The 27,428-nt window shown below is 43.0% G+C and overlaps 1 protein-coding gene across 1 annotated transcript in view; it reads left to right on the top strand.

Annotated features, from left to right (window-relative positions):
- ALOX5 (arachidonate 5-lipoxygenase) overlaps positions 1–27,428 on the top strand; it is an 859,090-nt gene that overhangs the window by 540,332 nt on the left and 291,330 nt on the right. The window lies entirely within an intron of this gene.

Below are 27,428 nucleotides of genomic sequence, written 5' to 3'. Positions count from 1 at the left end.
TGTGGAGAGTGACGAGGAGGAAGACGACGGGGCTGAAACAGACAACAGGGACAGAATCATTGAACAGTACTTCCAATAGGACACAGGTAACAATTCAAACATAATTTAGTGAATGTGAACTACTCTCCTGCATCTCTGCTGCCTGTCTATTTGCCCCAGTGTATGATGACTGTGTTGTGGCTTTTCCCTCCCTATTTCAGATCTGGGGTCCCCACTACGAGTCCTGTGCTTCGTTTCCCCATGGACTACAGCTTTGTGGCAGCTGTTTGTTGACTTCACTATGTACAAGGACATATTTGCAATGTCATGTCAATTACAATATTTTGAAATCACAGCCAGACTCCAGATAGTTTTGTGCTAAATGGGTGTTTATTTAAGTGCTCAAAATGGGATGGGTGGTTTCAAGTGGGTGGGGGCTATGGTGAAGGAATGTCCATGGCAGAGTCCAGAGTAACAGTCACACAGGTGCATTGTCCAGAGGCCTGTGGAGAGATGGAGCATGGGCAGTTCAAGGATGGACAGGGTGACAATGTGGGACAGTGGGATGACATCAGGTGGTATCCTTTGCTGGCGGGGGTCTTGACATCCTACTCTGTCTTCTTGCGAGATCTCAGGGCCCTCTTGCGGGGTGGTTCTTCTCCTGCAGGAGGTGGGGGTCTGGTGGGCTGCTGTTGTGCGGGGGCCTCCTGACCACTAGCGCCGGCGGAGGTGGTTGGCTGTTCTTGGTCCAGGCTAGTGGCAGGGGCCCTTTGTTGGTGTTGAGTGTCCGTCCTGGTGTTGATGAGGTCCTGCAGCAGCCCGACCATGGTAACCAGGGTGGAGGTGAGGGCTCTGATGTCCTCCCTGTACCCCCGATAGTGTTCCTCCTGCAGTACCTGGATCTCCTGGAACCGGGCCAGTACCGTCGCCATCGTCTCCTGGGAGCGGTTCTATGCTCCCATGATGGTGGTGAGGGCCCCGTGGAGAGTGGGTTCCCTGGGCCCGTCCCCCCCCCTGTCGCACAGCTGCCCTCCGAGTTGCCCTGTTTCCCTGGGCCTCTGCCCCCTGGCCGGTGTGCCCACTACCACTGCCCCCAGGTCCCTGTTGTTGTTGGGGTGGTGGGTTATCCTGGGTGCCCTGTAGTGGTAGACACACCGCAGATTGACGCGCCCTGGAGACAGAGGCATGGGCCCGCTGGGTGGGAGCTGTGCTGGTGTTCCCAGAGGGGTTTGGGTCTGTGGTGGCCTGTGGCTGTCTGAGGGGAACCGACTGTCCAGAGGTCCCCGATGGTCCGGGCTGGTCATCGGTGTCCAGGTCGACAGAGCTGCTGTCACCGCTGACGGCCTCTTGGGTGGGGGGTGTGGAGAATTCTGGGCCCTCCGTGGCGGTGTGTTGGCGGTCGGGTCCTGCAGGGGTATAGAGGTATGGTTATAGTTTCAATGTGTGGCATATGGGTGTATCTGTGGGTTCCCGTGTCCCCAAGTGCTGGCATTCGTGTGTGGGGGCTTTGGTGAGGGTGGCTTGTGGGGGGGATGTGTATATGCATTGGGCATGCTTTGGTGATGGGTGTCCATGCTTAGTGGACGCATGCAGGCCTAGGTTTTGGGATGTGTGGGTTGTGATGGTGCGACATTGGCAGGGAATAGGTGTGCTGGGGGTGGGGGTGAGGATGGTGGTGGGGGTGAGGATGGTGGTGGGGGTGAGGGTGAGGGTGGGGGTGAGGATGGGGGTGGGGGTGAGGGTGGGGTTCGAGGATGGGGGTGAGGGTTGGGGTATGATTTGGCATGCAGGTGGGGGGGAAGCAGTAGTGAAGCTTCAACTTACCAGTGTCCATTCCTCCGCCGACTCCAGCAAGGCCGTCAGGATGCAGGATGTTCAAGACTTCCTCCTCCCATGTTGTAAATTGTGGGGGTTGAGGTGGGGGTCCTCCGCCAGTCTTCTGCACGGCGATGTTGTGCAGGGATATCATGGAACGCACCTTCCCCCGTAGGTCGTTCCATCGCTTCCTGATGTCTTCCCGATTTCTGGGGTGCTGTCCCACAGCGTTGACCCTGTCGACAATCCTCTGCCATAGCTCCGTCCTCCGGGCAATGCTGGTGTATTGGACCTGTGTGCCGAAGAGCTGGGGCTCTACCCGAACGATTTCCTCCACCATGACCCTGAGTTCTTCGTCTGAGAAGCGGGGCTGTCTTTGGGGTGCCATGGAGTGGTGTGTATGATGTGTGGGGTGGAGTATGTGTAGTTAATTGTGTTGAGTGTGGTGGTGTGTGTTGTTTTGTGTGTGGATATTGTGTGGGTGATGGTGTAGTGTGCCTCTGTGTGATGGTATTCTGTGTTCGATGATGTGTCTCTCGGTGCTTCTTTCGGAATTTTTTGTCGTAGGGGTTTGTGGGTGATGTGGGTGTGTGTTTTATATTGTATTGTGTGTGTGGGAGTGGTGTGTGTATGTGTATCAGGTGTGTGGAATTCAAATCGGCCAATGTGGCTGAGTTTTGTTCGTTTGTGTGTATTCTGACCGCGGCGGTGTGTACCGCCAATGGAAAACCGCGTTTGAATGACCGCCGCGTGGATTCGTGGGTCGTAATGGCATGGGCGTATTTCTGTTGGCGTGACGGTGGAGGTTTGGTCACCTCCACTTTTCCGCCGACCGCTGGTCTGGCGGTCTGTTGTGGCTGTCGGATTTTCGGAGGTTTGGCTGCTGCGGGTCAGAATGACCGTGGCGGGTTACCGCGACCGCAGCGGAATTATGGAGGATTTCTGACCGGCGGTGGGCGCCTTTTACCGCCGAGGTCAGAATGACCACCTATGTTCTCTAGTCTTATGACATCTCTCTTTCTTTCCCAGCCTTGAGAAAGCCCTGGCCTACGCGCCTGTGGGGCGAAACACGTGTTGGCTGGCCTAATTTTCATACACTCCTTTGGACCTATGAGTGTCTACATTTCTACTGCGAGTTGTATGCTTTTCTAAAATAAAAAACTGGAATTGGAGCAACACTGACATTGATTATAGCCTTTTTGATGAATGCTACACGTCTTAAGACAAATTGACTTTGAGAAACAAAACTGTATTTACACAGTGGGACCTCACCATTCTTCGAACCACCCACTGAAGTAGCCTGTCAAACCTATCTAAGGCCTGCCAGCGCAGAGCCTGTGTGTGCAGTTTCCTGCCACAGGGACCAGGCATCTTAATTTACTTGCCAGGCCCAGAACTCCCCTTTTACTACATGTAAGTCACCCCTAAGGTACGCCCTAGCTAGCCCTTTGGGCAGGGTGTCATGTATGTAGAAGGCAGGACATGTGCCATGTTGCGTGGCCTGTCCTGGTAGTGACAAACAGGCTAACTTGGTGTCTCACTGCTGTGAGTGCTGCCCTCTCATAGGATTGCATTGGAGATGCCCTGCCTTATGTGTAAGGGGTATTGTCTGATTTATGAGGGGTAGCGTAGGCATGTTTGGTATGGTTGTGACAGTGGTAAGAAATGCTGCTTACTGGTGTAGGTGTATTTTTATTACTATCACAGAAATGCCACTTCTAGAAAGTGCGCATTATCTGTGCTTATGACTTTGGTGTTTTGCAGCTTGTCTCCAATCAACGTCTGGGCAGACTGACAGTTGGGGCTTTGTGCATACTTCTCAGACAGCCTGAACACAGGGAGGGAGGAGGTGACACAGAGGTGCATCTACACATTATAAAGCCTTCCTGGGCTGAGAGAAGGGAGAGGCGGGGCACACCTGTATTTGTAAAGACTGTGCCCAGGCCTCTCACAATAGGGTTGTTAACCCCCCACTGATGTTTGGAGCCTGTACTGAAAGGAGAGAGGGGGCTCTCCCAGAACCAGTTGTAACTGGCTGGAACCTCCTTTCCCTACCATTGAAAAACACTGTAAGAACTGACTATAAATACAGGGGAATTTTCCCCACAATTTGAACATTCTTGGAACTGGAAACTGGACACAGAATGCTGATGAATGGACTCACCAGACCAGGAAACAACCTTGGACTGCTGCTGTTGTGCTGACCTGTGACCTGCCTGGTCACTAGGAGGAACTGCCACCATCTGCACCCCTTGTGCTGGTCTGTAGTTGGGCTCCCCAGCCCTGTGCTCCTTGGGCTCCTGATTTCTCCCAGTGGCAGGGTGCTGTGCCCCTGACCCCTGCACCGATCTCTTCATCGTTTTCTTAGCGCTTTGGAAAAGCGCTTTTCTCTTGAAATTGCTGGAAAATCTCACCGCTGCAGCCCGGGCTTTCATTTTGTCCTGAGCGCTCTAAAAGCGCTTTACCTTTGCCCCAGGACTCCGCCACAGCCCGGGCCTCAAAGCTTATTTCTGCGCTTTGGAAGCGCTTGATTTATTCCCCCCGAATCACCGCTGCAGCCCGGGGATGTTATTTGATAAAGCGCGAGTGTAGCGCGCTTACCGGTGCCCCAGGGCACGAGGAAAACCTTCTTCTCTCTGAAGGGAGTGAGCCTGCTCCTAATGGTGCCCCCAGGGTGAGGACGCCTCTCCCTCGCTTGTGGAAGTTTCCCGAGGACTTCCCTTTGTTATGCGGGCCAGGCGGTAGCCTCATCGGAGGCCCGCCCGGACCGCCGGCACCTTGGTTGGCCCCCTCATGGGCCAGTAGTATTCTGGCAGGGGCCTCTCCCCGCGTAAGGGCCAGCCGAGGCCCAGGGAGACCCCAGGAGTTCGCGGGTCCCTGGAGGGGCCCGTTTTCAAATCAGAGTGGGTGCGTGGCGCCCCCCTCCTCCCTGAAAGGATTGCCCTGACTCGGGGACCCCCTCATGAGGGCCGGTGAAGGCCTTGGGAGGCCCCCAGTAATCCTGGTCCCCAGAGGGGCCGTTTCACCGGATTGAGGAGGTGTGTGCCGCCCTCTTCTCCCACGGAAATCCGAGGCCCCCGTTTTGCGCATAGGAGCGCCGGGGGCCCCATTGTTCATCGTTAGGCACTCAAAGTGCCTCTCCTACCAAAACCCAGGTACTCTTTAGGAAATCTAGGTTCTAGGAGCCTAGTACAGACTTGTAGATGCTGGTTATTTCCTAACTGTTTATTGGTTCTACATATAAGTGCTAATGTTCCTTTTGTGGGCATGTCTAGCTGATATGTAATTATATGACTTGTGGTATATTTTCTAAGGTTCCTTTTATGGGTATTTAAGAATTGTTCATGACAAGTGCATATACCTTTTACTATAATTCCTGACTACTGCTTATGTTGCAGAATTCTGAGTACTTACGTGTTCTAATGTGCCAACTGCATATTCCTGCATATTATTAGTAACTTGTGTAACATTCTGACAACTGCTAAGGTAGCAGGGTATTATTCATGTGTAATGTTGGTCTAATTATGTTTTGTGCAATACAGATTATTTTTACATAGCTCAGTGTTGTGTTTACTTTGTGTTGTACATTTTGTGTCACTTGTGTTGTGTGTTGTGCAAACGCTTTACACATTGCCTCCAGGTTAAGCCTGACTGCTCGTGCCAAGCTACCAAGGGGGTGAGCAGGGGTTATCTTGGACGTGTAACTCCCTAGCCCTGACTAGAGTGGGTAGGTTCTGCCTGGCTGAGGTGCATGCCCTAGCCAACCAGAAACCCTATTTGTAACAGTATTAGTTAGAGGATTCTTTGAGCATACATTAACATTTGGCACTGCTTATGCACACCACAACAATTTTATATGTTTGCTTACACCTTTAGAAAAAAGCTTCTTAGATCACACAGATGACAGAAGAAAAGCATTAAAGGAGAAATTAGAAAAGGGTTTAGAGAAAAGAACTTACAACAATGATTATACTTCTAGTTCAATAAAAACACAAGGGAAATTAATTTTAGATGTGCAACACATAGGGAATCTTTGTGTATAAATAGGCCTAAATCTTGCACTGATACTTTATTTGTGGGAACGAGTGAATGCAGACACATGTTTTTGTTTCAGAGTAAGTGGACATTTATGTTGAATGGACAGGATCCAGTGACTCCTGGGATATCTTACATCTGTGGTCCTAATGCTTATTACTGTCTTCCAAGAGGGTGGTATGGGACATGTTATTTGGGGATAGTTTTCCCAAAGATTTTTCAAATGAATGACTAAAAGAAGTTTCCGAAAGTGACTGAATTACATCATATTATTCTGAGGAGAGAGTCTCCTTCTGGCATAGTGGGAGATATAATTGGAGCAATAATTCCTTCAGTGGGAGTTGTTCTGAATTCGATAACGATTCAAAAGTTGTTCACTATTGTGGTTGACATGTTTTTCAGGAGCCATACTCCTGTTAGATACTGAATTAGCTGCTGAAAGAGCTATGACTCTTCAGAATTGTCTTGCTTTAGACATTCTTTTAGCAAAGAACGGCGGAGTTTACAGAATGCTTAATTCTAGGCATTGTTGTTCCTTCATTCCTGACAATAGTAAAGAAATTAGAAGCTTACTTACTAATCTAACTAATAAAAGTAGTGATTTGAAAGATTTAAAGGAACCAGGTGTTTGGGAGAAAGTTGGCAAAGGTTTTGCTTCAGTGGGAAATTGGCTCAGCAAGATTTGGAATGGGATATTATTGAAAATAATACAGAGAACATTCATTTTCGTGGCTTGCTTAGTTGGAATATGGGAAATATGTAAATTAGGCCAAAGAATTAACTTGAAGAACACAAAGAATAATCAAAGGAGGGAAGAAAAGAAAAGGGAAAGGTTGTTTAGGGAAAATTAAAAAAGGGAACAAATGTATGAAGGGATTGAATTGACAGAATTTTAGCTGATGCAAAAATTTGTGGGGAAAGGTTTAGTGTGATGCTACATTTATTCATCAGAGGAGGGATTGCTAAAGCAGGAGTTTTAACAGAATTATTAACGATTATCTTTATATTCTGAGTGTTGAATTTGCGTAGAAAATGTAATAACGTAGGAAAAATAATGTATGCATTTGAAAGTGTGTCAAAGATGAGTGCCTGCCAATGCTCACAAAGTGTACTTATTAATGGCTTATTAATATGAAACATTGAGCATATGTTTGATTAATGTAGTAATATGTCATATTTAGGGTTACGCGTTATGTACTAGCTTTTTTAATTAAAAGCCTTAGCTTAGCAGAGGTCTTGGCCTAGTTGCACGGCCTCATGTCAAATTGCATTTCTGAAAGCGTTTAATAAAATATCTGCTTAGAGAATTAAACTGTGATTTTCCACTGTGCTGTCTTAATGTGCTTGTAGCTAAAAGTCTTTCTCATGAGAACTTTTTAATAGAAGATGTTGTTCCTGTTGAATGCAACAGTGTAAATGTCACATGTGCCAGACTGACTATATAAGTCAGTATAAGCTGCAACAATATTGTTACCTGACGAGCCAGATGGATGAGAATAGTACAAGATGAGCCAATCAGCGACATGTTAACCGTGTACTAGTAGAAATGTAGATTTGATGTTTTAGTTTTATTGGACAAAGTGTAAACGTACAATCCCTTGACCAATAGGGACTTGGGAGATATTTTTAGTAAATCTAGCTTAACCGGACTGCACCAGGGGAAGACAACACATTTGCCCATTTTCTATCTTGCCGTAAGGTTAGTATTTTCTTGTGCGTCTTGAGAAGAGACGTGCTTATTTTTAATGCTTAAAGGCTTTGCCTTTTCTGAACTTTGGCCGAAGCCTTGCTGACAGAACTGATGTCCTGAGGACAAAGTCTGACACCACTGCTTGCTGATCCACACTGAGGATTAGGTATAGAGATGAAATTATGTTTGTCATTTATGTTTGCTTTTGTTTCTAGGTACCAACTGCAATATTTTGATAGAGCCATAGTTAGACGTTTTTCCACATTTGCGTTGACTAATTTGGTTTCCATGAAGCCCAATATGGTGATGCTAATCTGGCGTTAGTTAAGGATTCCTCACTAATGAAGACCACCGTATGGCGGACCTTTGATGTTTTTCTTTGCTGAAACTAAATGTATGTGATATTGTTTGCGCAGCTATTAATTTGCACTGTAATCTCAGAATGTGTAGTAGCACAAGCCTTGATTAGATTGCGTTTTTCTAGACGCTTTGGACAGCCAGTGTTGTTTCTGTATGTTTATCATTTGATTTTGAGATTAATTTCTGTGACATTAGCCTTGTTAATACAGGGAAATAGATATTCTAACTTTTACTAAAAGGTGTGGTTATTCATGACTGAAAGGTCATGGTGTGTCATAACTACTGACTCCTATTTATTATTGATGTTATTTATTAATTATTGATTATTGATCTGCATGTACTGGATCTATGATGAGGACATCTTAAAGGCGAGTCAAAAGGTTCATTTACCTATTTGCGTCCCCTTGCAAGTGTACATTTTAAGGTTTGACATGCTAACAGCTGCCACCTATGGAAACCTACCAAACCCATACATTTCTGAAAACGAGACACCCATGGAAGTCTGGGTTGAGAGGATGGCACACCATGTTTACCTAGAAGTCCTTGCAAATCTCAGATTTTAACTGAAAACAATCATTTGCTTCACATTTATTTGAGGGAAAGTTTCTGAATAGTCTAGAATCCACAAATTTCCTAGCACCCAGCATTCCCCACGTATTCTAATTAATTCACTAATTCTAATAAAAATGGTAGCCCACTTGTGTGGGTGGGCCCAGTTCACACACGAAGAAAGGCCGCAAAAGTAACAAAAACAGATGACATTTTTCCACTCAAAACCAACCTTTTTTTGCAATTTGGGTAGCTGTGGATTTTGGACCTGGGCTATTCTTTCACTTAGGGGCACCTACCAAACCCAGACATTTCTGAAAACTAGCCACTCAGAGAAGCCCTGACTTGCTTGAATCGTACTCTGTTATTTTTATTTTCACCTTGAAGGCCTTGCAAACCCCAAATTTTGTATAAAAACACACATCTTCCTCACATTTCTGTGACGTAAAGTTCTGGCGATCACATATTTCCTATCACCCAGCATTCCCACGTATGTCCAGATAAAAATTCTACCCCATTTGTGTGTGGTGGGCCCAATGCTCATGACAGGAAATGCCCCAAAATGCCACACAGATAAATTAAACTTTTCTATTGAAAACAGACCCTTTTCCTGCAATGTGGGTAGCTGTGGATTTTGGGCATGTGCTTGGCTGCTTCCCAGGAAAACTTACCAAAAACAGACATTTCTGAAAACTAAACACCGAGGGAAGTGCACGGCCATTTAGCTTGCAAGGATCCAATTCTTTTTTTACCCAGAAGGCCTAGCAAACCTCAAATGTTGGGGAAAGATATTTTCCACACATTTTCATGAGGAAAAGTCCCAGAATCTGATAAGATCCACAGAATTCCTATCACCCAGCATTCCCACACATTTTCCAATAAAAATAGTACCCCAGTTGTGTGTTTGAGTGTAGTGCCCGTTCTTGGAACGGAACGAACTAGGGACCACTCACAGACCATATAGACTTCTCAACACCCTTGATTTGATCTGTTTCTGTTGCGGGAGCTGGCACAGCGTGAATAATGCAACCATTGAGCATGGCAAGTGAGAGGAAATTGGGATTTCCCCTTCTCTGCTGGCTCATATGTATAAGCAACACCCAGAAAATAGAAATTTCACTCACTTTCCATTGGGGTGGGGGCTGCATTAAGTATTCTAGAAAGAATGTTGGGGCTTCAGGGGTGTGGACGGGATGGGGACCAAGGTCAGCATGGGTTGGCCCCTACCACATTATTTCTTTAAACAATCCTTTTAAACATACCTTAGTGCCCAATTGGTTTTCTATCCCCCTATATTGGTGGAGGCAGTTGGTGGCTAACTTCTTATCTCCCCCTCTTGGAGAGGGGAAAGAAAGAGTGTTTTGCCACTTTTGGGGTGGTAGCATAACCCACTACCTGTTTGGGACACCCCATCCCTTTCTTTCAAGACCCACTGTAACTTAACAGCTTTCCACCTCCCCAGGGGGAATATTACATGTGAACACTCAATCATGGCAAATTTACTATTAGAATGACTATCTTGCCTCCTCAGAGAGGAATGTCAGACCCAATGACAGTGATGGCCATCTTTTTTTCACCATTTTGAAATCCTTGGTGTCCAGTGGACTTTCTGACCCTCTGGGCGAAAATTGGGGCAAAACTTCGATCTGCCCCCTCGGGGAGCAGAAAGACGCTGTTGCCCCTTTTGGAGTGGCCATATAACCCAAGGCTAGGATTAGAAGCCCTTACCACTTTTTTGCCGTACTGTGAAATACCTTGGGGCATATTTAAGAGAAGTGGCGCTGCACCCAGTGCAACGCCACTTTTATTGCACCCTTTAGCTCCCCCCTAACGCCACCATGTGTGAGCCTGAATATTTATGCTAGTCTGGCGCTTTGCAGGATTACCGTAAAAAATTCAGACTCTAATCCTGCAAAGCACCCAGAGGACTATTGTAAGCAATGGAAGCCTCCTTTTAACGCCTGCTCTGAGCAGGCGTTAAACGTGCTGAAGAAAATGGTGCGAAGAAATCTCTTAGTTTCCTTATGCCATTTTTTGGCCCCATAACAAGGGAATGCTTCCTTTGCATACATTATGCCTGGTGCAGGAATAATGTAGCACAAAGGGTTACAAAGTGGTGCAATGCATGCATTGCACCGCTTTGTAAATATGACACAGCTTTTTTGTCATTCTAACGCCACATTAGAGTAAAAAAATGACGCTTATGTGGGGTTGGAATGCCGCTAGGGGCTCTTAAATATGCCCCCTGTTGTCTAGAAGTTTCTATCCTCCAGGGACAGATTATGGGCAAACTTCTAATCTGAGCAACTTTCCTGTCCCCGAGGGTGCAGAAAGGATATATTGCCCCTTCTGTGGTAGAGATTTCGCCCAATGCCAGGGTGGGAAGTTCCCATTTGTTTTTTAGACACCATTTTGAAATCTATGGTGCGTAATGGCCTTTCTGGCCACCCACTCAATCCTTTAGGGGTACATTGGGGAAAATCCCAATTTTTCCCCTGGAGCAGGCACAAAGACTCCTTGCTCCAAAATGTTGGGTTGGAGCATCTCCAATGGCCACACCTGTTTCTGCCCCATTGTGAAATCAGTGGTATCTATAGGACTTTCCAACTCCCCTTGGCTCCACATGGTCCCTTTAGGTAGAGATTACAGGCAAACTCCCCAATCAGGGCAAATTTTCTAACTGCCCTTCCGGGAGGGGGCAAGAAGGCTCTATTGTCTCTTCTGGGTTGGCATCATAGAGCCATTCTGTGGTGAGTTTTTTTTTTTTACACCATTTCGAAATCCCTGGTGTCTAGTGGTCTTTCTGCCCCCAGAGGTACAAAATGTGGCAAGAATGTTAGACATTTAAAATGGCAATACATTTGGAATGTGGCGTCTGTTCTCGTACCGAGCTGCCACAAATCATTAGCAAAAACTATATGCAACTGTGGCAAATAAAGTGTACAAGTGGCTTATGTTAAAAACTTGTGACTTGCATGTGACGCGTCATGTGTAGTCTATCAATGTGGTGTGGCAGTACCTGGGTATTATTTGTTGCACTGCATGCATAGCGGTGTCATGGTTGATCACACAGTGAACACAATGGACACAAATAAATTCTTATCTGTGTACGGAATACCAATATCACCACACTGGAATATTGGACACTTAGGCCCTCATTTTAAGATGCAGAATTTCACCTGGATTGTTAACTGCATGAAATCCTGCCACCCACAATGATTGTCCTGGAGTCTCCAGACCTGGACTTATTGAATGCAAAAATTATGGATCCAGTAATTCTGGGGCCAGAAATACTTAACCCTCTAGTTCATGCAGCAGAGGTGGTGGCTACGAACAGGAGCAGACAATGTTCGCTCCAGACAGATTTGAGTTTGCCTAATCCTCTTACCATGTCATCCTACCTTTGCATTGGCACTACCTGCCTGCTCTGAGGGAAGTGGATGAGGGTCAGAAGGACAAAGGGGGAAGGAGAAGTAAAAGAAATGGGAAATAGACATAGACGTTGCAATGGGTAAGAGGTGTAAGTAGAGTTTAAAGCGGCCGATATAGAGAAAATTAGAGTAAGAGAAAGGCACAGAGAAGGGAAAGAGAAAGCATTGAAGGGATACTGATACAGAGTCACAGAGAAGTTGTAGAATTGCTACATCTGGGAATTGAGAAGAAGAGCAAGGGAGAACGAGGAATGCATATAAATAAATACATAGGATTGCAGCTCTGTTGCCTGACTACCTGATCAGAGAGCTTAAGGTCACAGGTCACAATCATATAGGGGAGCTGTGCCTGCCTTTCTACTGAGGTCAACATAAATAGTATTAGGAATCATTTATGTAGTAAGGAATACTTACGCGTTGGTAAAGATGTGAAACAGTTTATTCAATAAGACAAGGACTATAGCAGTCATACAGCTTACAGGAGTTGCAGTTCCTCTCGCTCTGACCTGTTACCTTTCAAATCACCCACAACACTCTGTCATAGAATTGTATGACTTCACAACCCAGTGTTCAGTGCTTGCAGGGAAACAACACTGATCACTACATTATTCCTCTTCCTTCTTAAGATTTTGTTTACAATGTTTTTTTGCATATACTATCTCATATTAGAGCGGCTAACTAAAGGGGAGGAACAAAAAACATTGTTTAGAAATAAAGTCATACATTACCGCAATAGAATTACAAAATGAGTATGCACATGAATAGATAATGTCTGAAATGGCAAGACTGTAAATAAACATACTCTGGAACCATAAATAAGGAAAACATTATGTAATATGAAACTGTGCAATATAAGACTGGCATGGAAAAAATAACTGTCTACTTCAAGACTATTGACGATACCTGATGGGCAACATTCGTCATCGGCCGATTCTGTGAATTAAAGGACCAATACTGACCAACCCATCCAACATGTTTGTCCCATTACCATCACAATCTTTACTTTCATCTGTCACGGGATCATTGGGACTCATATCAGTATTGTTCACTTTTACTACCTTCCTAACACTCCACCAATTACATTTATTAATCGTAACTGCATTTCCACAAATGTTATCAATAACAAATGGTTCAGAAAATATAATCTCTTCCTTCCTCTTGTGGGTCGACCTTTTGATACATATTTTGTCACCTACTTTCAAGTGATGTGAACCAAAACTCATTATGGTACAAAATATTTATTTTGGCTGCCTTGAACCATTTGGACTTTTCGGCACATGTCACTGTCTACATTTTCCAATTCATCATGTTTGACCCATTTTGACATCCATCCTGGGCATAATTTGGTGGGAGGTTTTCTCCCTCTCATCAATTCAAATAGTGAAACTTTCATAGAAGAATGACGGGTTGTGCGATAGAACCATAACATGGAACATACCGCATTCTACATAATACACCCACTGGTTATAGCCTATTAGACACAGTTTCCCAAAACTCTGTTTATGCACTCAAGTAAAACATTTTTTTGTGTGTATAGAATAAGCTCCTATAAATGTTTAATTCCCCCTTGTTGTAAAAAAAACTCAAACTCTTCACTTACAAATTGCACACCATTGTCAGATACAAGAGAGGATGGAAACCCTTCTGTTTAAAAACACATATTTTAAGAAATCAATGATGTTTCTCAATGTAGGTTCCCCAATGAAACAAACTTCCGGCCATTTCGAGTAGTAGTTCATTAAAACCACATCAAACAAGGAAGGTAACAACTGAATGGACCAAAAAGATCAATTCCCACTTTGCTCCATGGTTTAGACAGTAGAGCAAAAGGTTGCAGAAGACTCCTAGTTTTGTATCCTTTCTCTCTACTACTACATAGCACACATCTCCCAATGTGTTCATCAATGTGTTTGTCCATACTAGGCCACCAAAATGTTTTCCTTATTATATGTTTAGTGAGTGTTCTACTTAAGTGGCCTTCATCTGCACCATGCATAATTCTGTTTATCAAACTGTCTGGAGGTAAAAGCTTTCCACCCTGCATCAACACACCGTCTTCAACTGACAATTCATCAGATACCTTCACAAATGTTTGGAATTGGTAAGGAACATTCTTTTCCTTGGCCCACCCTTTTTTCACAAACTCCATAACTTGCGTCAATGTCACATCCTTGTTTACTTCATGCTTCTGCTTGTTCTCAGTGATAGCACACATGTTATCAACATCTATGTCTGCTGCAAAACGGCTGTCATTATCATCTTCTTCAATGATCTCTCCGTCTGCCTCATCTACAGGAAATCTGGAAAGGTAGTCTGCCTTTGTATTTTTGTTTCCCAGGATATAGAACACATCAAAATCATATAGCAACCATTTTATGGAACGTTTAGCTGTATGTGGGGTGTGGTTGTTTACTTTATCACCTGACAATATGGAAACTAGTAGGCTGTGATCAGTGCGTAGGATAAACCAATTACCCCATACATGTGGGTAAAATTTCCTGATAGCCCACCAAGAGGCTAATAATTCCTTTTTAATCACTGAAAAATTAACTTCAGAACCCCTCAGCAGTCTAGAGGCATAACCCAAAGTGTTTTCTACACCTTCCAAAACCTGGGTGAGAACCGCACTTAGACCGAAATTACTGGCATCAACGGTGATAGTACATTGAACCTGTGGATCAGATGGCTTCAAGATCTTTGACCTTGCCAATTGAGATTTGATCCACTCAAAGAAACAAATGTAACATTTTTTTAAACATATTGGTTAATTATTTAACTCTTGATGCATAATCAGGAAGAAAAAGTGCATACAATTCCAATAGGCCTATCAAAGACTTAAGCTCTGCTTTGTCTGTGGGTGGTAAAGCATCAGTGACTGCTTTTACCAAACAAGACTTAGGTTCAATGCCCAATTCCGACACTACATGATCTAAATATTCCACCTTATCTTTGAATAATTGTCATTTATTCACTTTCAGCACTATTCCTTTTCCCTGTATGATATTCAACTGCGCAGTGTATCATCGTGCTCCTCCCTAGTTGATCCAACAATTAATACACCATCCTGAAAAATGGCCACTCCTTTAACATCCTTAAACATTTGACCCATTACTGTTTGGAAAACGGCCACAGCAGGTGCTAAACCAAAAGGCATTCTGCAATATTGAAATATGCCGATGGGAGACACAAAAGCAGTCAGATGTCTTGAAAATGGTTCGAGGACAACCTGGTGATAGTCTGGCGCCAGATCTAATTTAGAAAACCACCTGGAATCCACCAGTGAGAGTTAACAATTCTGAAATTTTAGGTAGAGGGTGAGAATCTATCCAAATGTTCTTGTTAAGGCTACATAGGTCAACACATACTCTTAGTTCACAATTTTTCTACCGTGCACCTACTAAAAGTGACAATCACAAGGAAGACTTAATGGGTTAAAAAGTTCCTTTTCTACATAAGTCATTGAGTTCATCTTCCATTTTCTCTTTTACGCTAAATGGCTCACTCCTCAACTTGTGTTTCACCAGCACCACATTTTCTTTAAATTTTATTTGATGAGTAAATTCTTTGATAGTGCCGAGTTTTTCGAAAATACAGTGGAGAAAATCTTGACAAGCTTGTCACTATATCCATCCAAACTTACTACCGACACCTGATCTTTCGTGCCTGATCTTAATACCATTTGGAATAAACCTTGGTGAAACCACCCTAAAATACAAAAGGCTTTTGATTGCAGTGTACACTTTGCCGAGAATTTCCCTGCCTCTGTACTCTAAAACATACTCAAAAAATCCTGCAAGCTCAATTTTGCATTCTTCATACGACACTTGTGATCTGTCAGGTGGCTCTAAAGACTTATGGGTAGATTGAAGAAAAGTGGCAATGCACCCAGTGCAGCGCCACTTTTCCTGCGCCCCCCTACTGCCACCATGTGTATGTTGTATTTAAAATACGGAGTACTATGGCACAGGTTATGGGGCAATAGCTTCAAAAATATTTACGCTATTGAAGTACTGTTTAGGGTTAGCACCAAAATGTTGACGCTAACCCTGAACAGTACATACGGGCCCATTGCAACCAATGTGTGCTGTCTTTTAATGCCTGCTCTGAGCAGGCATTAAAAGTACCCGCAAAAAAAACACAGTGGAATCTCTAACAGGAGAATGCTCCCTTTGCATACATTGTGCATGCATAATGTGGGGCAAAGGGTGACAAAGTGACGCAATGCATGGATTACGCCACTTTGCAAATATGGCGTGGCAATTTTTGAAGCCTAATGCCACATTATCGTCAAAAAAATTACGCTAATGTGGCGCTAGTGCTTCTTAAATCTGGGCCTTATTTTGCCATACTTCCTTAAATAACTACTCAGTTATCATTTTGATTCTAGCCCCTGAATCCACTAGCAGTCTAACTTTTTTTATCTCCAGTGCCATTATCAAGATAAGAACCTACACACTGCAGGGTCCCCACTTACTATTGAACTCTCACTGACTACCATAACCATGTCTCTAAGATCATCTTATATTTTGTCTATTTCAGCACTCCATGGATCAGACACATTTGCCACTCCAACATTGTTCACATACATGCGATCATTCTTATTAGATAAATTGTTATGTTTACTACTCTGGCAGACTTTGGCAAAATGGCCCAGTTTGTTACATACTCTACATGTCACATTTTCAGCTGGACACCCTTTACCACCCTTGGAATGATTAGGATTTCCACACCTAAAACAAATGCTTGTTTGTTTAAAAAATGAGCCCCTTTCATTACGAGTCGTTTTTGGAGTTCTGTCTTTACTTTTCACCACACCAACGTTTTCTGTAGCCTTGGTTTCCAATTATTTGACTGGTACTTTTGATATTTCAATACTTTTGTCTGTCCTTGTAGTTTCTTCGAGAGACGGATTACCCATCAACAATAACTTTTGCTGAATGGATTTATCCCTACATTTGCAGATATACTGATCTCTAACAAGTTGATCATTGAATGTTTGAAACTGGCAATCGGCAACTAACTTCCTGAGTGCTGAAATTAATGTGTCTACATCCACTTCATTTCTTTGTTCTCTTTTACAGTACTTGTGTCTGGTTACCACCAAACTTGGCTGAACATCAAATCTTAATTCTAATTTCATAACGGCTTCAACAAGTTCACCCACCTCTTCATTCTCTTTAAGTGTCAGTAGTGGGAGGTGTTTACACACAGACCTTCCCCCAAAACCTAACGAATAGATAACAAGAATTGTTCCTCTCTGGTCTAAAACATGACACACCAAGTACTCCCAAATACATTTCAAACGCTTCATACCAATTCCTCCATGGAATTGGTAGACTTTCTTGTGCTTTTAAGAATGGTGGTGGAGGAGTAACAGCCTGAATGGCAATAGGGTAATGAATGATTGAATGACAAAATCACTGATACGCCCTCCCTAACTAAGAAAAAATATAATTAGCTGCAGCTGAATACGTAACCCAGAATAAGTTGTGACAGCTCTGTAAAAGGACAATTTAAAGAATGGTGACAGCTAATATCTGCGTTCTAACTGGAAAACAGATTGAAATGTGCCCATTGGATGTGCGCATCCCTGACATGTGTGCCTGAAACATAAATTGGGATATGCTCTACGCTTCAAGTAGTTAGGAAGTACGTTTAATTGTAACCCCTTTAGTGTGCGTATCACCGATATACATATACATTTTGTAAGCGTTGTGTCAATTATTTGCGGAGCACGTTTTACAGTAACCCCTTGGTGTGCACATCGCCAACAATGTGCACTTACTTGACTTGGGAAAACAGAGAGAACCAAGTATACTTGATCTTAATTAAGCGAGCGCATCACCGAGATGTGCGGTGAAGTACGGAGACTCTATAGGTGGTTGCACAGATTTTATGTCTAAAATTTCAGTATGCACGTAATGTTAGTTGTAGTGATCAGGGGCGCGCATCACCGGCATGTGCGCTGAATACCAGAGACTCAAGATGTACGTGCATAGTTTGTATTTAAAATTCCAGTTGGAAACACGTAGATGTCTTCTGCGCATTTAATTAAAATCTCTGAAAATGGCTACACATTTTATGTCGCAGTCACTCACAGAAGATGGCAACACGTATGATTGCACCTAGGTCAGGCACAGACAACCTTTTCTTAAGGCGCGTTTCCTAATATGGTGGCACGTTTTATGTCGCAGTCACTCACGCAACATAGTGGCAAGTATGATTGATTGATTATATATTAGGCACAGTCAAGCATTTCTAATGTTGCGCATGCGCAGTGACCATACAGTTGCCTTCGTGTTTGTTACCTCCGAGATTGTGTTTTCATCGAGGAGCGTTCAACCTCCCTCCAGAGGGGTTAAGCCCCTGGCCAAATTATGACGGCACTCCCTTGGTCGGGATCAGTGTCCGTAACTGTAGGTGAGGGTTCTTCGCATTGAGATTCACGTGGTGGGTTCAGTGATGTCGCTTGTCACCAGAATAATTGTAATAAGGAATACTGAAGCGTTTGTGAAGATGTTTGTTCCAGTGGCGGCTTGTGACATTTGAAAGTGGTGGGGCGTAAAAGTTTTGAAGTGTTGCATCGCAAGCGAGTGAAGTGAGCGAGCATGACTGTCACAAGGGGAGGGCATAGTGACTTTCTGCCCCCAAGAAAATGTTGAAAAAAAGAGTGCGCAAATGGTGCATTTTAAAGCAAAACTGTCAAAGCAAGACGGTTTATAAAGCAATTATGAAAGTGCAGACTTGAAATACTGACCAGAGAGCATAAAGCACACACTCTGAGTATGCAAGTGCGCTGCCAGGTTAAAACAGATGTCTTTTCAGTTCAACTTATGCCCTTCCTAAGACCTATTCAACCATGAAAAACTGTATTAGTGCAAAGCCTGATACAAACAAACATGACTGCTGTTTTACCAGCATATTGGCATTCTAAAGCAAAAAAAATAACATCACCTCTTTAGGAAAATGCTTTCATTAAGATCTATAGTTTGAGAAACCGTGACCAGTAGCTTGAATAGGGGAAGTTGCAAGAAGCTGAGGCTTGTATGCATGATTGGCTGTTCACTTCAGTGCTACATCAATTATCAATCCACTATTCTATCATTGGAAGGCGCTCCTGCTTACAAGTAAGAAGAAACTTCAGTATGTTATATTATCTGTATAATTTATAAGTTATACAGACAACGTGTTTTATGGCTGTGTGCTGCAGATCAATCTACACAGCGCATCTGCAGTGCTAACTCCCCGGACACAAGCAGACTAGTGTGAAATAACAGCAAGGCTGGTGTAGGTTTTCGTTTCCCATTGTTTACACTACAGCAGAGCGGACTACAGCCCGAGGCCATTTGTCATGCCATCTCTTACAGGCCCCTGTATATTATGTCCTGGCAATGGTTTGTATTTATTTCTTGCATTTGGAGGTGGAAGGGTGTCAGCAATCAGCAGTTTTAATCAGGCTATAACAAATTTGTTTTCTATGTTTATGTTCACATAAAAACACAGGCCTCGGGCTGTAAACTACTTTGCTCAAGGAAATCCCATTTGCCTTACCTAAAGCAGGATAGAAGGATCCTCTGTCCCAATGGTACCAACATCAAAGCAGGACAGGAGATAAACATTCTCTCTTCTTGGCTTTTAAAAAAAACAACAGTTTTTCGAGGAGTCACTGTTAGTCTCAACTGAAAGTAAACCTGGTCCGATTGGTGAGGCAGCACTGCTGCCATTTTGTAAGTTGTGTGATATCTGACGAGAGCCACTACTGACGTGTGCAGTAGCTAATCGGTGTTGCTAGCTCAGGTGTCTTTAATAACATTTATAAATTAGTGTTTACGTATTTTAACAATGAGTTCATGTAGAAAATGAAATAACGTAGAAAAATAATGCACGCATTTGAAATTGTGACCTCGAAGAATGGCCACCAATGTTCACGAAATGTACTAATTAATGATTGATACTTAAGAAATATCGAAATGTATTGGACTAATGCAGCAATATGTCATATAAAGGGTTATGAAGTATGCTTTGGCTTTAGTCATTTGTAGGCCTTACCTTAGCAAGTGTCTTGGCCTATTTTCCAGGCCTCATGCAGAAGCTGTATTTCTTAGCATTTAATAAAAATGCTGACTGAGTGAATTCAACTGTGAAATGTCCAGTGTCTTGTTAAATGTGCTTAATAGAAGCCTTTGTGAGAACCGCCTACAAGGAGATGATGTGCCTGCTAATGTAACATTTTTGGTGTGTTGTGTGTGAGACTGACTTTCCCAGGACAAGAACAATGAAGATACTGACTGGAGTGGAAGATGCAACAATATTGTTAACTGACATGATGACAATGATGAGAACATCGTAAGGTTGACCAATATACTGTATGTGAACAGAGAAATATTAGAATTCATAGATTTGACATAGAAATGTTATTGGATAAAGTGTGAACATATGATTAACTGACCAATAGGGAATTAGGGGATAGTTTATGTGACTTTAATATAACAATGCTCATTCTGAGAGGAGAGCAGTCTATTGCCCTTATTCTTCCTGACTGAAAGGTTGTTATCTTCTTGTGCGTCTTTACTAAGAGACGTGTTTATCTTTAATGCTAAATTACTTTGCCCATACTTTCCTGACTGAGACCTGATGCCTTGCTGTGCGACTGATGTCCTGAGGACAAAGACTGATTCTGCTTGCTGACCCATACCAAGGATAGGTATACATTGAAATGTGATTATTATGCATTTTGCTTTTTGTTTCTAGGTACCAGTTGTGCTGTTTTGATAGAACCTTAGTTAGATGTTTTTCCAAATTTGTGTTACTAAATTGTTTTGCAAGAAGCGGAATATGCTGATGCTAATCTGGTGTTAGTTGAGGATTCTGACTTGTGATTAAAAGAATGATGTTTGACGACTTTTCTGCTTAACTACATGTACTATATTTCGTTAACACAAGCTAACTCTGCTATTAATTTGCATTATAATTTCAGAATGTGTTATAGGTCATGCCTTGATTAGATTGTGTTTCTTCCACCGCTTTGGACAACCAGTATTGTTTCTGTATGTGTTTTGTTCGATTTTGAGATTAATCTACATGACCTAGCAGTGTTAATATAGGGAAACAAACATTCTAAACTTTTACTAAAGGTGTGGTTATTCATGACTGAAAGGTCATGGTGTGTGACAATTACTGGCTCCATTGATTATTGATTTTATTGATTACTAATGATTTTTGATTATTGTGTATCGATTATTGATTGTGTACTGGAGCTGTGGTAAGAACTTCTTAATTGTGAGTCAAAAGGTTCATCGACCCATTTGCGTACCCTGGTAAGTATATTTATTAAGGTCTAACACGCTAACAGTGCCCCAGTGCTAATTTGATTTGAAAACGGAATTGTCGGAAGCTTCATCTTTGTCACACAGATAAGAAGCAACATAGTTAACCACACGCCTGGCATTACCTATCACAATTAAAATTGCCAAAATATTATACTCAGACAATCTCTACAATAATAGTCATCCTGTTTTCCGTTTGCCAGCCAAGCAAAGTTAGGGTTCCCACCTGACAGGTTTTTAATTGACACCATCGGTATTCTACTGTCCTGGCCAGTACAACAATAAGCAAAATCCCCTAAAGCTGTTATTTTTTAGCCCTCAGCATCAAATACTTCCAACTACAAGTGTAAATAAAAATCACATTTCGATGTGATCTAGAGCTGTGTAATGCTTCCTGACTAATAATTAAAGTATACAAGGGCGGAAATGTAATGTTGCAAATACATACAATTTTGCTTGCAGTCCTATTTAGAATCATGTCCGGGGCAATTTGCGGACTCTTCAATGGGCAGTATTTTTCTCCTGTAAAGGTGTCATTCCTACATTTAAATGCTATACTCTTTGTGATGTGAGATCATGGCAGTATAATTTGAGTGTTTGCACCAGCCCCCTGGTGCTGACATTTTGTCACTTGTCACAAGTCATAGGTCCGGTCACGGACAGTGTACATAATAATTCAATTTCATGGTTGCTAAATGAGCAAAAGCAGCTTGTGCCCACGTGAATTAAAAAATAAGCTGTGACTTGCTCAGTCTGTGCGCTTTGAAATCAATGAATATATGCATAAATGAAATAAATATCATGGTTTTAATTTCAAGGGTTCCTCTGACCCTCACATGATAATCAGACACACTCTGTGTCAGTGCGTGGCATTGTTGTGGCAAGTGGAACAGTATAATCACAAACTATTGTAGTTTGTTTCTCTGTGAGAAAGTTCATTGTACAAATGTGCTCTCTTATAACTAGAGTGGGTTCATGTGAAACAAAATCCCTGACGCTTTTGTGAGTAATTCCGTGTTTAAAAATCAAATTAGCTTTGAATTCAGGGCCTGATCTGAACACAGCAGGATGATGTCGGTCAGACATCTATGGACACAAACACACTATTGCAAGAATCCACACATTCATTAAATGTTTTACCTTCCTCGAATTTTTTTTTATTTACACCGTAGTGTCTCCAAGTCGGCGACTCCGAGTGCCAATGTTACTGGCGCCTTTCAGAAAGGTCAGGATGGATCAGGGAAGGTATGAAACGTCGTCCCCACTCCCTCATGCGTAATGACATGACATGACATGACATGACACAAGAGGAATTAATGGAGCAGGCTTCTGCACCCCTCCAATAGCCCGCCCCCTCTTGTGATGTAATTATCACCCATTACCTCGTTCTTCCTAGCAGGCTGCCCCACCCCCTGACATTGAAATGAATAGAGTTCTGTGAACTCATCCCAGGGCAATTGTGTGAGTGCCAGAAAAGCAACCTTATTAATGGCCTTGTAAGACAGCAGACCCTCTGCGATGATATCACTGCTGCAACTGTTAGCACGTCAGACCTTATTTGGTTTCTTATCGTTAGATTATAAGGGGATGCATTAGACGTCCAATAGACCTTTTGACTGCGCTTAGAGTAGTTCCCACCACAAGGCCGTGTTCCAGAATGAATCAATGACAATACCAATCAATAACATCAATAATCTTGGGAGCCAATAATTTCCACGCACATTGACCCCATGGCCATAAATAACCACACCTTTATGTAAAAGTTAGAATGTTTATTTCCCTATATTAACAATGCTAATATCATGTAACTTAGTCTCAAAATCAAATGATAAACATACAGAAACAATAAAGGTTGACCAAATCTTACAAATATTCTCAATTTAATCAAAGCATGGATCACTACACATTTTAAGGTTACAGTACAAATAAAAAGCAAGAATAACTGTGCAATAGAAATGGCATACATTTAGATTCAGCAAAGAAAAGTCATCAGCTGTTGTTAATATTTAACCATCATCATCATTTAGTATCCTAACTAATCTTCTGATTAGAATAGCATATTTGGGCTTCATGCAAAACAATTTAGTCAACATAAATTTGGAAAACATCTACCTATGGCTCTATCTAAATTAGCAGTTGGTACCTAAAAACAAAAGGAAATAGACATCATAATCAGTAACATCATCTTATACCTTGCCTCAATTTGGTTCAGCAAGCGGTAACAGTCTTTGTCAATTGGACATTTGTTTGGTCAGCAAAGCATTGGTATTCAGCAGTGAAGTTCTAGATAGAAATGTCTCAAGAACGGGCATAATAGAATGCCGCTTCTCAGCAACAAAGTTAAGAGAAGTTAAGCACTTCTCCTCTTGGGACGGTCAAGAAAAATAATGCGGAATGGCCTGTCTCCCTGTACAGGTTTGGAACGAATTGTGGCTATCTCCTCTCAGTACAGTCTGGCTAAGTTAGATTCTCTAAAACTACTTCCCACGTTGCAGACTAATCTAAATAGGGTGCAAATTGGGGAAAGAAAACCCTGGCGCTCAGGGATGAAATATATTGTATTATGGTTCACAAACTAAACCCATACAAAAACAGAAACAATTGTGATGCACTCATTAATCAATCACTTATGAATCGATCACATTTATCCTCCCTGATATTATCTCATATGTAAAAAAAAATCATCACAAATTCCGTTCATTAATAGTATCCAGTCCTTTAGATTTTATCCATGGAAACTCCCAAATCCACTGGGCAGTACATTTTGCTCCATAGTATGTAGAAGAATGTATTTTCCAGTACTCCATTGTTTCTGGTTAGTCAATATAAACTGATGATATGATCCAAGTTGAATACAGCCAATATGTGTTTCGCCTTAGGGCATTATCCCATTGACTTCTTCAGGGCTGAAATTTCATCAAACAGAGCACTTAAAACAAGTACAAGGACTTGCCAAATTGTACAAAATATACCATCATGCCTCATTAAAGTAGTGCCCATAGAGATGGAAAAAAAATGGTGTGCCAGAACCTGTCCATAAAGTGAAACGAGACCCACATGCCAACAGAAAAAGACAGAAAAAAACCACAAGGACCTGTGTTGGCTGTATTCAATTTGGATCATATCATCAGTGCTCTAGACAAAGACAGTGTAGTCAGCATATACACAGCATGAGAAAGCGGAAGCTATCATATTGGAGGCACAGGGTAAGCAGTGATTGAAAAAAGGGAACCTAAGAGGGGTGTTTGATCAAATCAAAGGAAGTACCAGGTTAAGGGCACCACTAGAAAAAATAATTCAACATGAACAGTGAAAGTGGAACGGTGGAGTGCGAACGGATAAGATGGTCACTCAAAGAAGACTGTCACTGTGTAGCATTGACTGTGAGCTCATGAGGACCACTGTCAGAGAAGGAGCAACTATAGCATAAGGGCACTGTCGTGGGCAGGATCAGTGAAAGCAAATCATAGAGATGGACTCAACATATGAAGTGTGGTTGTACAGATAAGGACTAGCAGGGCTAGTAGCAGGGCTCTGCTGTGGGACATCAGACTAGACTGACAGAAACAACAGGTGTAAACACGTGGATGGACCTGGACACCAGCTAAATATGGCCTGCTTGTGGTGGTAGGCTAAGCAGAGGACAGAGGAAGTTAGCCATATGAGGGAGAGGAAATGATAGAATGGTGTAAGTACCAGGCGTGTGTCCTACATAGGGTCCAGACACCTACAGTGTGAAGTAAGGTCAGTGGCAAAACTAGAAAAAAGTCTCCACTAGTGGTGGGCCAGGATGAGTGGATGCGACGATGTGAGGCTGGAAGTGGGCCCGAACAACAGCAGAGTAAGGGTACACCAGTGAGGGGCAGGCAGTGTCAAGGTGTATATGCTGATTTAAACAGGTCAGACTGGGGTAATCATCAGGTTTTCCTGCAATGAGTAAACTTCAATACTGGCACAGTGAAAGCATATGTGTGAGTTGAGCCAGAGGAAAGGAACCATTGGAATGTGGCCAAGACAAGAGCAACACTGAAGATACATACAACAACACTACTTCAGAGCTTAAGGACTAGATTTACATGATGAGCTGTCATATAGCTCAGTATCACAGGTGAAGGGTGAGAGGAGGAAATTTGTTTCTATGACAATATCCGTGAAGTCCACTTTAGCTGCCTTCTTGAGTGCCCCTCCCCGCCGTGAATCCATACCAGCTGAGGAATGAGCATTGGTAGATACAGCATGAGAGCTGTAATTTACTCTAAATCCAACACAAGCTTAAAGGTTATCGCTCTGCCATCTCATCTCTATGATACACGTAAATTTGTTATTGTAGTGCATGGCACACATGATGAGAGACATTGAGGAAAACTTGTTCCTGACTAGCACTCCTGACATTCTCTCCAACAGAAGTGAAGCAGCCCTACCCAGCACTTGATTGTATCAGTGGGCAATGGCTGTTGAACACGTGCAGCTAGGCCCTGTGGAATAATGTGGACTGCTGACCTTGTGGCGCTACATTCACCGTGTGCAGTAACAGTTTTGAGGAAGTTACTGTAACTTGGTAAGATATAATAAACGAGTACTGAAGATATTTCATGCGGTACATCGTATGCAATCCCAGTCATTAGCAAATCAATTTTCAAATAAACTTAATTTATTTATGAACATAGTACAAGATTGTAACTAGCTCCATGTGGAACAGACTGACTCAATCTCTGGAGATGGGATTTTGTACTGTAAGTGACGGTGTTGAAGTGTGTTAAAACTCCAAGAGCTGCACAACATATAGGATTATAGATGGATACATTTGAAAAAGGATGTTTGTCGTCAACAGGTTCTGAGTGACATCAGAAAGAAAATGAGAGTGAAACTTGAGTTGTCTTTAGTGACAGTGAGAACCCAGAGCTGCCTGTCAGGGCTTGGAGTTTCTCTTGTGGGGTGCAGAAAGGCACCACCATTGTTGCAGGACGGTGAAGTTTCCTTACCATTAGCAGATTTAGGGGCATACTTACAAGCATCTTGCACCACATTAGCGTCATTTTTTTTTACCTTAATGTGGCATTAGGTAGACATTTCTGTTGCGCCATATTTACAAAGTGGCGCAATGCTTGCATTGCACCACTTTGTAACCCCTTGCACCACATAATGCCTGCCCCAGGCATAATGTATGCAAGTGGGGGTGGTGCGTTCCGGCACTGGGAGGCCCGAAAAAATGGTGCAGTTATATTTACTAGATTTCTCTGCACGATTTATTGCGTCATTTTAACTGCCTGCTCAGAGCAGGAGTTAAAATTACGCACCCATTATATTGAATGGGCCTCGCTGTGTTTTGCTGCGCTAGCATCAAAATATTCGACGCAAGTGTAGCAAAGGGCCACAATAGCATAAAAAATGTTAATGCTATTGTGCTAACAACCAAAATAGTGAGCAGTATTGTAAATACTGTGCAACCATGGTGTCGTCAGGTGCCGGTGCGGGGGGGCGCAAGAAAAGTGGTGCATCATCTATGATGCGCCACTTTCTTGTAAATATGCCCCTTAGTGTGAGTTTGGGGGGATGGTGTTATGTGACACATGTTTGGAGGAGCAGGACGAAAGAGGCCTTTTCATAAGAGGTGGCAGACTCCACAGTGGCAGTTGCAGGAAGGATGACCTTTATCGCTACTTCTGCACATCACCTGGGATGCAGCAAGCACCAGGAGTTATAATAATTGTTGTGCAGACCCAGGAGCCTGTACATAAAAGCAGGCGTGGCTCTTCTGTTTGGGCGGAGGAGCATTGCCAACAGGGTTGCTGGGCTGGAAAAACCCTGCACAGGTTCCCAGTCTGCCTGGGAGCACACTGGCTGGGCGCTCCCAGCCAACCCTGATGCTACTCCGAGCAGCGTCAGGATTGGCCGCAGGGCAGGCTGGGAGCCTGTGCCTGCAGCAGCGACGGGAGAGGAGTGACGCGGGTGCAAAGCATGTAAGTGGTTTTTTCCGGTTTTTTTTCTTAATTTTCTCCCACGCCCCTCTGCCCCCCCCCTACTCCCCCGAAAAAAGCCCCGTGAGCTGCTCCTCTGCTGCTGCATAAAAGTTATAGGTCCTACGTGGATGATGTGCAAACGTTTTTGTGTTTAAAAGCTGCAAACCAAAATAACTACTTTGTAAGTTTTAAGGTATAGGGAAGATGTCTTCTCTTTCCACCCTTTTGGTTATGATATATCCACCTAAACCTTCCGACTGGCAGAGTGTACTTCTAATTAATG

The sequence above is a fragment of the Pleurodeles waltl genome, chromosome 6 (assembly GCF_031143425.1).
Source record: "Pleurodeles waltl isolate 20211129_DDA chromosome 6, aPleWal1.hap1.20221129, whole genome shotgun sequence".
Classification (NCBI taxonomy): domain Eukaryota; kingdom Metazoa; phylum Chordata; class Amphibia; order Caudata; family Salamandridae; genus Pleurodeles; species Pleurodeles waltl.
This window is presented reverse-complemented; position numbering and strand designations above follow the sequence as displayed.